This window comes from Catharus ustulatus, chromosome 1 (genome assembly GCF_009819885.2).
Source record: "Catharus ustulatus isolate bCatUst1 chromosome 1, bCatUst1.pri.v2, whole genome shotgun sequence".
NCBI lineage: Eukaryota > Metazoa > Chordata > Aves > Passeriformes > Turdidae > Catharus > Catharus ustulatus.
In genome coordinates, this window is record NC_046221.1 from 31234873 (window position 1) to 31251132 (window position 16260).

At 41.9% G+C, this 16260-nt stretch overlaps 1 protein-coding gene across 3 annotated transcripts in view; it reads left to right on the forward strand.

Annotated features, from left to right (window-relative positions):
• The first annotated feature begins 1355 nt into the window (after positions 1–1355).
• HDAC9 (histone deacetylase 9) overlaps positions 1356–16260 on the forward strand; it is a 462497-nt gene continuing 447592 nt past the window's right edge. For 2 of the 3 annotated variants that reach the window (XM_033083067.2, XM_033083095.2), the window contains exon 1: positions 1356–1514. The gene's annotated coding sequence lies outside the window, so the exon portion shown is untranslated. Of the gene's footprint in view, positions 1527–16260 lie in introns of all 3 variants that reach the window. The other variant, XM_033083076.2, reaches the window with a different exon arrangement.

Genomic DNA, 16260 nt, shown 5'->3' on the forward strand with positions numbered 1-16260 from the left:
GGCACTCCATGATTTAACATCCAGCACTGAAACTGATTCCCAAACCAAAACAAACCAATGAGATTCCTCTCCAAGTTGAAACATACTCAAACACAGTTCTGTTTCTAGTTCTGAGAAGTGAGATTTATTTTGAGGGTCACAAAAACCACTGCTGACCACAGCTGGGTTTTCATGCGCTTTATTCTTTGAGCAATAAATGACATTCAGGCCCAAATTCCAAATCTCTCTTTTTTAAGCAGCTTTACCTTTTCCTAGCTTAACTTCTGCAAAGAAACAGTACAATCAATCTCAAAAAAAAAAAAAACCCGAAAAAACCCAAACCCAAAACCTACAAAAACCCGAATTAAAATGCAGCATGAAATTTCCAAAGACTTTAGGTGGAAGACAGTTTTTATATTTTTTTGTCTTGTTTTTTGTTTTTTTTTCCTTTGATTGCTTAGATATCCAAGAACGAAACTTCTAACCTTTCCCTCGAAGCGGAGAGATAAAAGACGACACTTTCTCTCCTGATTAATGAAGAGATCTATCTTAAAAATTTAGATTAGAAATAAATGTGGCTAAGACAGATTCCACTGACTTAAGTGCTTTATATGCTGTATAAAACTGTATTAGGAAAAGAGAATTCTGGAGACTCTTGATCGTTACCAAAGAGTGCATTCAGAAAGGTGGGCATCCTCTAGATGAAGATACCAAGAGATACTGAGACTGATAAGGAAAGCAGCACTAGAGAAACGTGCAATCATCCCGGGCTGTGATAGCGCAAGGGAACAGAGGCACACAGCACGCAGGACCACACAGTCTGTGACACCTCCTTTCTCCCTGTGGTGAAGCCGGGACCCGGAGGAGCAGCTCGGGTGCCATCCCGGACGGGTGTGCTCGCTCCATCCCTCCGGCCCCGCTGCTCACCGCCGTCCCCCGGCGGGCAGGGCAGGGCAGGCAGGTGTGTCCCCTCTCCCGAGGGCTGACAGCGGCCACCAGCGGGAAGGGTGCTGCGGGATAACCCAGGGCTCTCCCGCCAGCCGTGCTCGGGGGCCCGGCAGCCGCAGCCGCGGGGCTCGGAGCTGCCCGGGGCGCTCTGTGCGCTGTGCCCGCCCGGCGCTGTCCCCGCGGCGCAGCTGCGAGCCCCGGCCCGCCCGGCCCCCAGCGGCCGCGCCGGGGAGCGCCGCAGCCCGGCCGCTCCCCGCCTCCCCCCGCGCCGCGCCGAGCCGAGCCAGCCGCTATTTTTAGCAAATCCTCCCCGCGTCGCCACGGGCGGCGATCGCAGCGCGCAGCCCCGCGCCAGCTGCCGCCGCCGCCGCCCCGCCCGCCCGCCGCGCACGGCACAGGCTAGCCCCGCCGGCGCGATGGCCACCTAATCGCCACCTTATCGCCACCTAATCGCCACCTAATCGCCGCCGCCGCCGCAACTTTTCCTCGCCTCGCCGCGCCGCTCCTTCCCCCGTCGCTCCGGTGGAAGATGGCAGTGGGGGGAAACGCTGGAAGTTGCAGCCCGCGAGCGAAGAGATAAGGCGGAGGTAAGAGATAAGGTGAGTGGCACCGGCCGGCTGCCCCTCCGCTCGCCCCGCCCGGCTGCGGCGGGCAGCGAGTGCGGGGCCGGCCGGTCCCGCCAGCCGGACGTTGTCCTCGACCTGCCGGGGCGGTATTTTTGGGACCTTCGGGAAGGTTTCGGGAAGTTGCGCCGCGTAAGGGGTGGCAAGGTGGCGGGGGAGGGAGGATACAGCCGCCCCTGGCAAGTTTTACTTGGCGGGAGCGTGAGTGGAACAGCAGTTCCCCGAGCGCTTGCCCTGCCGGGCGGGTTCTGCGTTCCTGTCTCCGGGGGATCCCCCGCATCCTGCGGTGCCGGCCGGAGAGCGGCTGCTGGGACCGCGGAGCTCCGCAGGGAGCCGGGGGAGCTGCCCCGTGGGGGCCGAACAGGTGGGAGACGCCGGGGTGCGCCCGCCCGGGCGGACTGCCCGGAGCAGGGGGCACCGGAGGGCGGGTGCATCCCGTCCCGTCTCATCCCGTCCTGTCCCGTTCCGTCCCATCCCGTCCCGTCCCGTCCCGTCCCGTTCCGTTCCGTCCCGGTCCCGTGCCGGTTGGGTGCCCAGAATTTTGTATAATTGTATTTACGGTGGCCAAGAGGTGTGTGCATGCCGGCCGGCAGCTTCCCGGTTGGCAGCGCAAGGGCATGAGGAAGGTAGTTTCCAGCAAAGGTACAGTTGTTTTGACTCATCTAAAATGTCTGAGTTTTGGTATGAAATGGAACGTAATAGCAATCAGTGATCATTCATGCTTATCGCTCTTACAGAAAAAAGCAGATATTACTCGTAATGCACAAAATGCATATTCATCTTTGAATATCTACCCCGAGCTCACAGCAGTTTATATTTGTAAGTGCTCTGAAGAGATCTAACCCACTGTTAAACAACATGACAATTTAAGTATAGACAAATATTTAAAACAAGCTGATCTTTGAAAATGAAGTAGTGAGGTGAATTGTGGAGACCTTTTGACATATGAAAATGCATGAATGTGCTTTTTTGATGCAAAAGCTGTTGAGATTCTCTGTTATAAACAGCACAGAACAAGTGCTGACACAGAAACCGAGGAATTTTAAACATTTGTCTTTCAACACTGTCATCTTAAGTTCCTTGACATTTTGTTTTCTGTGACAGGAGAGTAGTTTTGTGACAGTTATTCAGGATTTAATTTGCAAGCTCACAAAGGCCTGTAGCTGTGATGAGAACTCATGAGCAAAAAAAGGAAGCTATTTCACATTAAGGATTTTCAAATGTCCTGTCCTACTCAAGTGTCTTGTCCTACTCCCATCTTCTCTCTCCACACACCTAGCTCCTCAAGAGCATCCCTGTATCTTTTGAAGTTCTCTTGCTGCTGAGTGTCTCTAAATTTTCTCTCATGTCCAATACATTTCTGAATCAGTGGCCCCAGCTCATATATGTTTTGTACCAGGAGCACCTACTATGTACAGAAAGAGATGCCAGCTTGTTCTCTGTCATAACACCAGAGCAGTCTAGGAAGTGAATTCCATCCCTCCATACACTTAAGTTGCATTGTTATTTGTGTAAAATAGCTATGTCCCAATTGTACAGAACTTTCTACCATAAATGATGCAAATAATATACTATTTTAAAACCTCTTTCTCATTGTCATGGCAAAGATGTGATCCAAAACATTGGGAATAAACATGTCATGACTCCAGAGAAAAGCTGCAGTCAGTCATGTTTATGGTGCCAGTTTCTTCATATAAATATTGAAATGGCTGTCTTTTTAACAAAAATCTCATTGTCAGTTCAGAATTCCAGAAAAAGAGAAAAACATGCTATTATACTTCTTGGTGACCAGCTTGATGCAAGCACAGCACGGTAGTTAAGCCTACTCAGAGCACTGGTCTCAGTGTCAGATTCTTCTGTAAGTCTATGTGAATTTGTAATACACCCAGATGTTTTGAATCTGACTTTAAAATATTAGTTTTGAAAACAGTAGTGTTTGGTTTTCCATTAAATTGCTTTGCCACAAACAAAGCTTGGTCTACACGACTAAATGGGAGCATTACTTTGTAAGCTGCTGTGTATCTTCAGTTCACCAGCATCTTCTTGCTCCCAGAGCAGTTTAAGAACAAAAACAAAGTAGTGTCTTTACTGCTGGAAGTCAGTACATGCTTCATTTAGAGTAGTTGTTCCTATTAGAATTTATTTCTGTGAAAAAAGTAATACTATGATTAAGTGACATATGTATTTTCTAATTTCTTGATAAAAATAACATTGAAAAGAAATCGTTGTAAAAATGATATACTTTGTAAAAAGCATGTGAAGTGGAAAATAATTTTCAGTTCTTCACCTCGCTGCCTGAAATAGCCCCATAGAAGTTGCATGCTGAAATTATGTATCAAGTTTAAGTTTACCTGTCCTGAAAATTAAATGAATCCTGGTATGATTTACCATGAATACTGATGGTATCTAAATGTAGTTGTGGTAGTTTCTTAGTATTCAACTCATCCTTAGTAGGTGAAATGTAGCTTTGAAAGTAATCAAATCCTGTTGTGAATGAATAACCATAACCAATGAAAAATGACAAAAGAGTTGGGATGTAGTCTAATCATCTCCAAATTGGTAAATGAAACAGATATTTACCAGAGTGTGTGTACTCTTGTTTTATATTCATCAGTATTCAGACTAGCTAATTTAAAGCTTCTTAGGATATGTGTGTTCAAACTGCAGTAGAAAGTACTTGTAGCTTGCATCTACTCATAGCTGAAACATTTAGCTGAAAGAGCTTAGTGAGGCTTTTTCCCTTTTACAAGTGTTCTGAGCCAGAATTGTTGAGGATTGTAATTCTGTGTCCTATAAGCATGCTGTTTACATGAACTTTCCACATAAATTCAAATTAAAGGAATGAGTATTCATCAGAGTTGTCCAGTCTCCTCAAAAGTAAGGAACTGTTCTTTAAGCTGCTGCAATTAAGTAGAAGGTACATATTACATCTGTTGAGTTAAATGAAAGATAGCTCCTGTGTAAAGACAGAACATTAGACTATTCTATGATAAAATGTGTTTGTCATGCTTCAAGGCTTCAGTAATGATTTCCAGATAAATAGGCAGAGAATGTTGCATTGCTGAATCACTTAAGGTTATATTGTTTGTTGAAACTGATAGATGAGTAAGGCATTTTAGAGCTAACATTACTTGATGAAATCACCTTTCATTTTCTCCTTTTGGTTTTGAGTTTTTAAATCAGGATGATCATCCGTGACCACATATTTTTTTATGTAACTTAATTGTAATGAATGCATTATGTTGTGAACATCAGTGCATGCTGGGTAAGACTGCACTAATGTTGAATTTATTGTTACAACTTTAATAATAAATTACAGTAGTTTCACGAATACAAGCCGCACGGATTATAAGCCGCACCCCTGGTGCCTCGACAATGTTGCTGTCTTTGTCAATAGATAAGCCGCACCCCGAATATTAGCCGCACTTTCGTTCGTCGCGAGAATCCGTGCGCAGCTTTCACAAATTGGCCAATTAGTAACAGGATCACGGCATAGCGGGCTTTACTGGCTCGGGGCGGGGCCAGGCAGGCTCGGCCCGCTCATGGTTGCCGACGGGGCCGGGTGGCCCAGCTCAGCGCCACGGCTCGGCGGGGCTGGCCGGGTGGTGCTGCCGGCGCCGCCGGGCTCGCTGGCCCCCCTCTCCCGTCAGCACCGCCCCGCTGCCGCGTTCGCTCGCCCGGCTGGCAGGGCTGCCGCCGCCGGGCTCGCCGCCCGCCCCGCTGCCGCTTTCGCTCGCCCCGCTGCCGCTTTCGCTCGCCCCGCGCCTCGCGAGCGCCGCGCCCGCCCCGCGCCGCGCCCGCCCCGCGCCGCTTTCACGAGCGGCGGCGCTTTCGCGAGCGGCGGCGCTTTCGCTCACGGCGCTTTCGCTCGCGGTGGCGCTTTTGCGAGCGGCGGCGCTTTCGCGAGCGGCGGCGCTTTCCCGAGCGGCGCTTTCGCGAGCGCCGCTTTCGCTCGCCCCGCCGGCAGGGCTGCCGCCGCCGCCACCAGGCTCGCCGGCCGCCCCCTCCCGTCTGCACCGCCGCCGCGTTTCCTCGCCCTGGCCGGCACTGCAGGCCCCCGCACCGCCGGGCTCCCCCACGCTGCTGGCCCCGATTCTGCTGGGCTTCCCCCGCTGCCAGGCAGCCCCACCCGCCGGCCTTCCTGCTTCTGCCATGCTCCCCTGCACTGCTAGCCCCAGTTCTCCCGGGCTCCCCCGCCCTGCTGGCTCAGGCTCTGCCGCCCTCCCTGCCCCGCCCTGCTGGCTCAGGCTCTGCCGCCCACCCCCACACTGCTGGCCCCGCCTCTGCCAGGCTTTCCCACCTCTGCCGGGGCCGGCCGGGCTCCAGCTTGGCTTGGGGCTGCCGCGGGCTCTCACTTCCGTGTTGGCAGCTTTTAGAATTTTGTTAATAGATTATCCGCCCCGGAATATTAGCCGCACTTCCGGGTTTCCACCAAAATTTTGGTCAAATTGGTGCGGCTTGTATTCGTGAAATTACTGTACAAAGTTTATTTGTGCTTCTAATCTATAGCTTAATCTTCAAGCAGCTAAAAAATTACTGTGAAATAGTGCTTAACTACTGCTCAAAACTAATGTTTCAATACTTTGAGGCCAGCTTAGACCTTTCCTGTGATGAGATAGCCACACTTCTCTATACTTCTCTGTTTTTGTACAATATGTAGTTGTATAACTTTCTGCCAAAGAAGTTTGTCAATGCAAAAAGTTAACATGAGTTCAAAAAAAGATTTGGACAAATTCCTAGATTAAAAACCACAAACATCTCAAAGGCTAGAAAACAGAGATATAATACTTCTGAATCAGAATGTCCCTAACCAGCAAATATTCTGGAGGTTTCAGAGTATTCCAAGAAGGTGCCATTCACACAGTTCCATTGCACTTCCTCACTTTTCCTTATGCATTAGCTGTTGGGCATCTGGGGAAAAGGCTGGATTCTGAACAGGTCTTTAGTTTAGATTTTGCTGTTTATGCATTCTTACCCAGTCAAGGTGGACAAGGTGATATGCAATTTAAACATTCCTTTATGGGGAAAAGTGATTGAAAAGTTTTGCTACACAACCTTCAAGCAGATGTGTACTTGAATTAATTAGCATTAATTCAAGGTATGATGTTGATTATGAGATGGAAAGTTAATAGGAAGCAAATATTTGTTCTTATTTTCCAGTAATTTATTGTTAATGATATTTTTCAATGTAATGCTAACATTGGTCATTCACAAATCATGATTGTTGAAGTTTGTTTATGATATGTAGCAATTATCAGGATAGTTTGTTTTAAATCTGTTGCATAACTGTAAACTGTTTTTGTTAAAGAAAATGAAATGCTTTTCAGTGAAGACAGCTCAGAAGTGCCGGTAAGATGACTCCTTACAGTATGACTTTTGTTTGCCCCTTGTTCCTCAGTTTTGGAGTTGAAGGTGATGGATTCTATATCTCTTAATTTGATTTTGCTCTGAGATGCTCCGTCTTTTAGTTCATTTCTGTTCGAGATAGAGTTCTCCTTCTCTAGAATGGATGACTGTCACTCTTGGGGATTTATTCAGAGTTGAGTCTGGTTTTCTGGTTTAGTCCAAGCATTCATGAGCCTCTACTGTCATGTTCACTGAACTCAGCTTTGGTTTCCATGCTCTTTTAACCTGCAGGAGAGGTGAAGACCTGGTCTAAAAGAGTATTTTGAAAAGGTCCAGTGCACAAGAGAAATTGGCAGCCCTGAAGGATGCTGATCTTGTGTACATACCAGATATGTGAAGACTTAAGCCTGAACTTACTCATGAAGGAAGCGGTGCTGCACAGTGCCTTGGGTGCCTCAACCTTTTGCAGTGCCAAGGATCTTCCATTTGCAGCTGCCTCTCCATTCCAGCTCTGTCACCTTTCAGGAAAGCTTCTAGGGCAGTGTTTGCCTTCCTATCCTCATACTCTTGGTCACATACTGTTATTCCCATGGCCTTGTGCCTCCATGCTGTGCTACTGCTGTTATGCCAGGGAGGTGATTGACACTGCTGTAAGAGTCAAACCCTTTCACCAGCCTTTTCTTGCACTGTTTTTTGCAGCTTTTAGTTTGTATTAGGAACTAAATGTAGTTTAGTATTTAGTAGACAAGTATTTTTCCAACAATTTATGTAAAATTTAACAGACAGTTAGTTTGCAACACCAGCCTCTGATCAAAGACTACTTGATTTGGGGCTAACGGCATCATAAGGCAGGACAGACACTAGGGAATTTGAACAGATGATGGGGAAATTTATGTGGTTTCTGTGGGAAAAGTAGTATGGTACATCACCTGATACACTGGAGAGAGCACCTGGGAGAGGATGCTTAATGGGGAAACCATGGCAGTTCTTTTCTTGACTCGCCACTGGAGCTTTCCCTTTCCCCTTTTCATTTTCTCCTTTTGCTTTTCCAGTTACCTTTCCCCTTTTAAAATGTTTTTTTTATCTCTCCCCTTGCCTTCTTTTTCCCCTAAAGAAACTTTTATTGTTGGCTTTGATGCTTGTCACTGGCTATAAATTCTGCAAGTAAATCAGGAAGGGACATAGAGATGTTTATATACTTGTAATGAGAAGTTTAGCTAAGTGTGCAAATAGATTGGTACATGGTCAATTTATACCTATGTAAATAGAAATTATCTGATAACTTTCCTCTTTTTACTTCTTGGTCAAAGAGAAATTATACATCTGCTGAGTATTTGTTTAGTCAGTCTGAATTTACTTTTCTGGTTTGTGATATGTGATGTAGAGATATGTGAGAATATCTCTATTTCACCAGATAACTCTGTGTCCTTCTCTGTATCCTCTTCAGTCTGAATTTAGATTTTTCCAGTAAATGTGATCAGAATAATAGTCTGTGCCCCACAGAAATCTCTTTATTGTGTTGTCCAAGGGTGGTAATACTCCACCTCCTTTTTAAAAAAGCTTCAGTGATGTGTCCTAAACTCAATCTGAAAGTTTAATTTCCTGTTACTTTTTGTAATGCTTATGTTTACACTAAATCACACTAAAGAAGTTGGAGGGGACTTGTTGGTCAAAATAGAGTTGAAACAGAATTTAGACCATGTTGTTTAGGGGTTTGTTCAACTCTGCCTGGAAAAACTCCAAGGAAAGTGATTCCACAACTTCTTGGAGCAATCATACCCAATACTTAGTTATCCCGATAGCATTTTTTTATTGTGTTGAGTCATAACCTCCCAGTTTCAATTCATGAGTATTTTCTCACATTTTTGTGCCATGCATGCCTATGAATACCCTGGCTCCATCTTTTTGGTAAAGCTCCTCTTAGGTGTTAGGTCCCTGCTAAGTCTGCCTCATCTTCAGGATGAGCAGGTCCAAAAGCTCTCTCAGCTTTTAATAGGGCTAGTCCTCCAGCCCTTTCCTACTTTGACAGACTCTGGAGGAAGCTTCATTCAGTTATTTGGACCACCAAGACTGGAATCAATATTCCAGATAAGGTCCAGTGCTTGAGTAAAGTGCAAACATTAAACTTCGTGTTGGTGAATCTACCAAATAGTAAATAGCACCAAATTCTGACAAACCAAGAATGAAAAATTAGGCAGAATTTTACTGTCTTGTAACCATAAAATTAATTCAAGTGTATGCTTTTAAGAATTTGGTATTGCTTACATGAAAACAAAGCTAATTTGGTATTTCTTCTCAGGAAAGTTCTTGAATCATTATTTTAGAGTACAAAAGTATTGTGATGTTGGAATTTTATTTTAAAACACTATGTACATGATTATATCTCCTTTATAGAAGGATATGAAGAAAATTATATGACACCGATTTTCTGTATGTCTGGGCATTTAATTATACAAAATTCTGATTATTCAAGTTTTTGACAGTTAACATTAAGTCTCCAGGGTACCTAACTATTGACCTAAACCTTGCTTTGACAAGAGCTGGGTGAACTGCAGGCATGAATGTAAGATTTCCAATGGAAAAAATTTAACCTAGTTTGAAATGGGAAATAAGCAGCATGCGCGTAGTAACTATTTGGTGCATAAAATGTGTAAATTATTCATATTTTACTTGTTTCGTAGATAGGTAGCTCTTCAGTTGTCCATATATAGGTTAAAATTATAGGAATGTGTGGGCAATATAAAATATATACAGTTGCCATTCCTATCTTTTGTGCTACCCCTTTTGGCAGTCAATACCATCAACAATGACTAATAAGTCATACTATTAGTTAAGCAGAATTTTGATATTGCATTTGGAGTTGAAACCATAATCAGTACCAGGGATTTAGATGGAGGTTGCCATAGGATTCTTTTTGGCCTCAGTGTACTCAGTTTTCCTTCCATAAAAATCAGAGCAATAGGAAGCAGCAGAGGACTGAAGCTGAATCTCATCCACGAGCAAAGACATAGTCAAAATGCAATCCTGTGGCAATCAGGACCAAAGCCTAAATGGATAGTTCAGGGGGGACTCCAAACCAAGGCACAAATCAGAGAAAGGTATTTTCATTTGTAAATGACATTTGTAGGTGTAATTTATGGGTACCCACTGTAGTACCACCCTTGCAGTTCCTTCCTCTTGCATGTGCACATTCTATGCCTGAAGGTGGACAGTCTGCACAGAACACCAAGTACTGTGAGCAGAGTGTAACAAAGAAAAGATGAGTAAAATCTTTTAGGGGTACTAGCTCTCCTATTTCAAACATATTAGTCTCTTATGAAGACTGTGAATGAAGAAACCACCTAAGAGAATATTCAACTGCTCCCAATATATCCAGGTTACTTACTCAGAGTCTCCTGGAAGACTGTGAAGTGTTTATATTTATCTATGCCATCACATACACCTTGTCTTCCACTCCATCTGGCTACATGTTTTCACCCCCCTCCAAAAAAAAAAAAAAAAAAGAAATTGTGTTATGAAAATGTAGTTAAATACCATTATATTTTGAACAGTTGAAACAATAGTTCAAGGCTTCCTTTTAAATTGAAAGTGAAGTTAGTACAGTAATTTCATGATTATAAGCTGCAGCAATTATAAGATGCACTTCCAGGTGCCAACAACTTTTCATTCTTTGTCCATACATAAGCTGCACCTGATTATAAGCCGCACATTACAATACAGAGCGTGATAAAAGGTATCTATTCTATCATTATCTGTTGAGGGCAGGGGCAGTGATCCTTTTCTCCATGGGAGATATTCTGCTAATGGGTCATCCATTGAAACCAGGTGGGGCATTGTTCTTTATCTTTTCACAACCCATCCTTCCTCCAGAGAGTAATTTTCTGCTAATGGCCCATTGAGTCCCACTGTGTGACTGATAAAATTACTTCATCCCATTAAAAGTTGCTCCAACCAGGGGGAAGAGCCCAACATTTCTTACCAAGATAAAAACAGAGGTTTTGGGACACTAAGGGAGCCCTTTCTCCACTGGACTCCAGAGGAAAACTGGATTTCTCTGCATCACCACTGGACCTCCGGAGGGAAACTGCACCTTCTACAGGAGCACTGCTCCAACTGAATCACATCTGTCACTGCAGGAGGATGCAGCCATCATTTAATGGGACTGCTACCAACAACCTGGGTGTCAGGTTGTACTCTGACTTTTTCAGGGTTTGGAGTTTGTTTCTTTGTAGTACTGTATTTCTATTTTAATTTCCCTAGAAAAGAACTGTTATTCCTAATTCCCATATTTTTGCGTGAAAGCCCCTTGATTTCAAAATTATAATAATTTGAAGGGAAGGGGTTTACATTCTCCATTTCAAAGAGAGGCTCCTGCCTTTCTCAGCAGACACCTGTTCTCCAAAGTAAAACAGCAACTTTTTGTTCTTTGTCCATATATAAGCCTCACTGATTATAAGTCGCACTTTGGGTTCAGACCAAAATTTTAGTCACAATTGTGTGGCTTATAATCGTGAAATTACTGTAAATGGATTCTTTTCTCAAGAGGCTTTCTTGAGAAACTAGTGCAAAGTGATTTAATGTAATTAATGGATGTGTAACCCCAGGTTTTGTAACATTTTAGTAAGATACATATAATATAGTATCCACATCCAGTTTAGTGGATCAGTAGCAGCCTATTAATGTGATGAGACTTCTTTTAGGACTTCGGAGAGCTGACCAAGCATTCTTCTTCCTTGTGCTAATGCATGCCATTTATACTGATCCAGATTATGAAGAAAATGCAGATTTCAAAAGGAGGTGATAGGAGATGACATCTTCTAAAAATTTCCTGAGGATGACACTAATATTAACAGTATTAGGACCTTGATTGAAGAGGTCAAAGATTTTACTTGTCTTTGAGGACTTTTGCAACTGACTATAATGAGATCAGGATGTCACCTTTGCATGTGAAATTTTCCCCTCTTTGATGTTTGTTGTTTGTTGTTGAAACAGATCAGATTAAGAGGAGAGCTTGTGAAAACCCTGTTCAAGATTCAGATCTACCGACGACATGCATGGAGGACTGTAGTATACTCATTTCCAGCCATAGCAGAAATGGCATGGAGCGTGGAATGTGGGATTGCAGCTAGTGGTAGCTGATTGTTCTTTAATTCATTAGGGCAAACCATAGAATCTGATTCAATTTAGACAGGCAGTCAAAGCAGTGGAGGAGCTAGATGAGTGTATAAAAGATAATTCGTGATTATTCTTTCCTGAAGTCTTTTGCAAATTACCTTTAAATAAATTTAGCCGATTTTGGCATGTACTCTGGGTACATTTTCCCTACATCAAACTGTCTGCATGCTTCTATTCCCTCCATAACTAGTTTTCCTTAGTGATGCCTAAATATAAGTTTGTAGCTTCTTCAGTGTACTCTGATTACATGCAAACAGAGCATGCTGGTATGCGTGGGTGATTTTTCTGGGTGTCTGGCAAATGAAATCATTTTTCTTTAGGCCGCAGAGTAGCAACTGAGCTGCTTCCACAATTTCACTGCAATTTTTTCTGGGGAGTCTGTATACAATGCCTGTGAGAAATCTGGAAGGGCTGATTGACTTTGTGGTGACAAATTGAGTGTCATTTCTGACACTGCTTCACATTTACTTCTCCTCAGAATGGTCATCCATACTTTTGGAGAGAGTTGCTTGGATGTTGGTCGTCTGTGGAGTCTGCATGCATCATTTCTCCCTACTCTTTATTTCTATGGAGTGTTTGTATTGCTGTCTTTGTAAAAGAGACTGAGCTGGGAGTGACAGCAGGAGACACAACTGAGAGTCTTTTTCAGTTGACATTTGGACCATAATTTAGGTTTTATGCATAGAAATGTCAGCTCTAAAGACACTTCTGTGCAGAAAATGAAGCAACATAATAAAGCCATTACCGTGTTAAGAGAAAAAAGATGGATTTTTTTCCCACTGATTTCAGTCTAAATATTTCAGGGGAGAGAATTTAAAACTGCTTTTTTTTTTTTTTTGTATTTTAAGGCCATAAACATAATCAAAACAAATTAAAAGTAAGCCACATTTAAAAAGAGTTTTAAATTCTGCTTGCTTACTCTGATTGAGGGTGATTATCTTGCAGGAAACTGATTAACTATGTGATATATAACCTAAAGTATTTTTCTTAAAACATCATAGGATTGCCTCATCTTTAGGTTGCCATTGCTGTGTTATGTATATGGTCATTTCATATTACTCACCTCTGTGAAAAAAACCTCTATGTAGCTTTGTGCTCCAAGTATGTTGAAATCAATATGATGACAATATCAACATCTGTCATTTATGTATGGTGTGAATTATTATGAATAATAATTTATTATTGTGGTATGTAGTTATATTCCAGAGTGAATGGGAAATGCATGGATAGGCAAGGCCAGAACTGGGGTCTAACACATTTATCTTTTTTTGTACATAATTGGGTTTTAAGTCCAACATCCTAACAGGATGTGGACTATGTGCTAAGCACGCATAAAGCAAAGAAAGCCAATTATTTTTCACCCTTAAAGCAGTTACTGTACATGAGTGCAATGATCCATCAGATTTTCATATGCAGGCTGTTACCCTCTTGTCTACAGACTTTTCCCAGTAATGTTGCTGCTATTAGGCAAAGGAATAATTAACTATACTGATCTTAACAAAACTGTTATTGCTGACACATATCAAGGTAAAAAAAATGAAAATCTGACTCACGTCAGGTTGAAAATGTGTTATCTATTGGCTCAGTCTAGTTATACTGAATTTAATCTAATTGCATATCGTCATCCAGTCCCCAGAATTTTAACAGTATTTGAATTCTTGTAAAGTTATAAAGGTGATTGAAAAAAATAATGCTAAATTCCATGGAACTTTCTCTGTAAAATTTAAATTTCTGGAAAAATCCCCAGTGTTTAAAGAAAATAGCCATTTTGCTGAGGAAGTTTTTGTCAGAAATCACTAATAAATATAGGGGGTTAACATGAATAGTAAATGTATACCTCAAGGTTTTTCACCTGTTTTATTATGTATTTCAATAATTTATTATGTAATACTGAGTTAGAGAAGTTTTGTCATTTGCTATGAAAGATGGTACAACTACCAATATTTCTGTTTTAAAAGATGACTGCTACAGCTGAATTCTCCAAATTTACCCTGGTATAGAAGGGTGTTGGCTATGGCATTACTAGAAGTAAAAATGTAGATACAATTTTTGTGTAGTAGATAGCTGAAGAAACAATCCTCTTTGAATGAGAATTTCATTTGATTCTGACCATTTTGCAACTGGTTAATTGTTTAAAGTGAAAGTAATGCTGCAATGCATATGGGCAGACATAGCTGGTACTTGAAACCAGCATCAGTCATTTAAAATTGTATTGATTAGACAATAAAACCAGGGCTACTACAAGAAATAAAGGGCAGGTTAAGCAAGAAATAAACGTCTTTTTTCAATTTTCAGTAGATGAGGAGACTCATTGCCTAATACTAATAAGTTGGGATTCTGTCATTTCATTTTACATTGATTTTTCTTTTGCAGTGCATCTGAAAATTAATAGAATCTTTGCCTATTTTATTACAGTTCTGCGAAAAATGGAGGAGAAATAAAAATTACATGTGAGGACAAAGCCATTAAAACCTTCATGATTTAAGTGGAAGTATTTCTGGGAAACAAGTGGAAGCTTTGGACTTGGATATAAAGTCTAACACAGGCAATTGGGTTAGGCAAGTTCATCTTGGCTGGTGGCAGCTAGAAATCACTGTCTCTAATAGAGAAGTATCACCAGAGAGCAATGGGAAGTGAATGTGTAATTGAAGAACTCTCTATCTCCAGCCTGCCTGTCATGCCAACACCTTTGGTACCATAGAAGAAAACATCCCTTTCACATAGCTATGAGATGTATCATGTATCATGAGTGAGAAAAATACTGGAAGATCTAATAAAGACAGTCTCAAAGTGAAAAATAAAAAACGCCAAAAAAAAAAGAATCACATTTTTGTTATTTGAATACTTACATGCCAACTGTGCTGTAAAGGTATATAATATACAGACTTGAATAATTTATGCTTGGATAGACAATTACATCAAATAATAGCATAAGCCAGATTGTTTATTGCTTTTTTTGAAAGCTCACTCTATTTTGATGCTGAGTTTCTGATTAGAAAGAATAATCTTTTATGTTCCAATGGAAATAAATCAGTTTTAATATTAAAATAGAATTTATTCACTATTGGGTGAATATAATACACTCAATATTTATTCTCTATTGAAATCACATAATTCCTGGAACAAGAAAGCATCAACAGGAGAACCCTCCATTCTGTGTAAGGTTGTAAAATCTGCCATTTTTCTATAGAATGGGGTGTGTTTTCCCTTTTTTCATATTACTGGCCAACAGAAGGTAATTGCAACTTTTGTGTATAAGCACTGGAGACAGTTTGGATTACTGAATTGAATAACCAGAGTAAAAAAGCTGAAAGAAAGAAGGCACATTCAATACTTCACTTTTTAGAGTAGTGAGTTAGAGAGAAGCTGTGCCCTTATAGAACCTATGAGAGAGCTAAACTTTTCATTCCTCTCTACAATAATTTGAAATGCAGTCAATTTCAGTCTGCTGTTTCAGCAATATGATTCATGCAGAAAGAATGTTTATTTCTTATTCAGATTTCAGTAACCCTCTAGTTACTGTGTCCAGTGGGCATAAATTCTATTTAGATAAAGTGGAGTACTGTGACTGTGTTTAAGACATAGAATTCTATGCATGATTGTTCATAAAGACTTGGATTCATTTTCCTGCACGGAGAAATGTTAGATGCCACTGTAAAATTATGCATCTGAGTTTATTTATGGGGAAATTTCTCTTGATTATAGCTCCAAGTTCCTGTACAGCTTTATATCCTCTAGATGCTCAGGCCTACATCTCAAGCTATAACATCTTCCTGTAGTCTCATCTAAATGGCTAAGCATTTTTAACATGCAAGATGCTGGCTATATTGTCCAGCAATCCAATTTATTTTCTACTTGTTTTCTTCTTCTGAGTACTGCATTGTACCATATGCTGTGGAGAAGGGCATTGCAAGGTGGACATTGTCTCTTCTCAAACCCAACATAAAATAGCTGGTTAAAATAGTGATGTTGCCCAGAGAACACAGCTGGTGGCTGTGCAGCCATGGGTAATCACAATGGAATTGCCTATACACACAATAAGGAGACAACACTGAGCCAATATTGATACATTCTGTGCTGCTACAAGACCTTTCAATGCATGATGTGAGTAAGGATGTCCTTCCTTACATTTTTTCCCACTCCCTGTGGCAGCTTGAGTTCCAGTCAGTCTCACGACCCTGAACAGAAA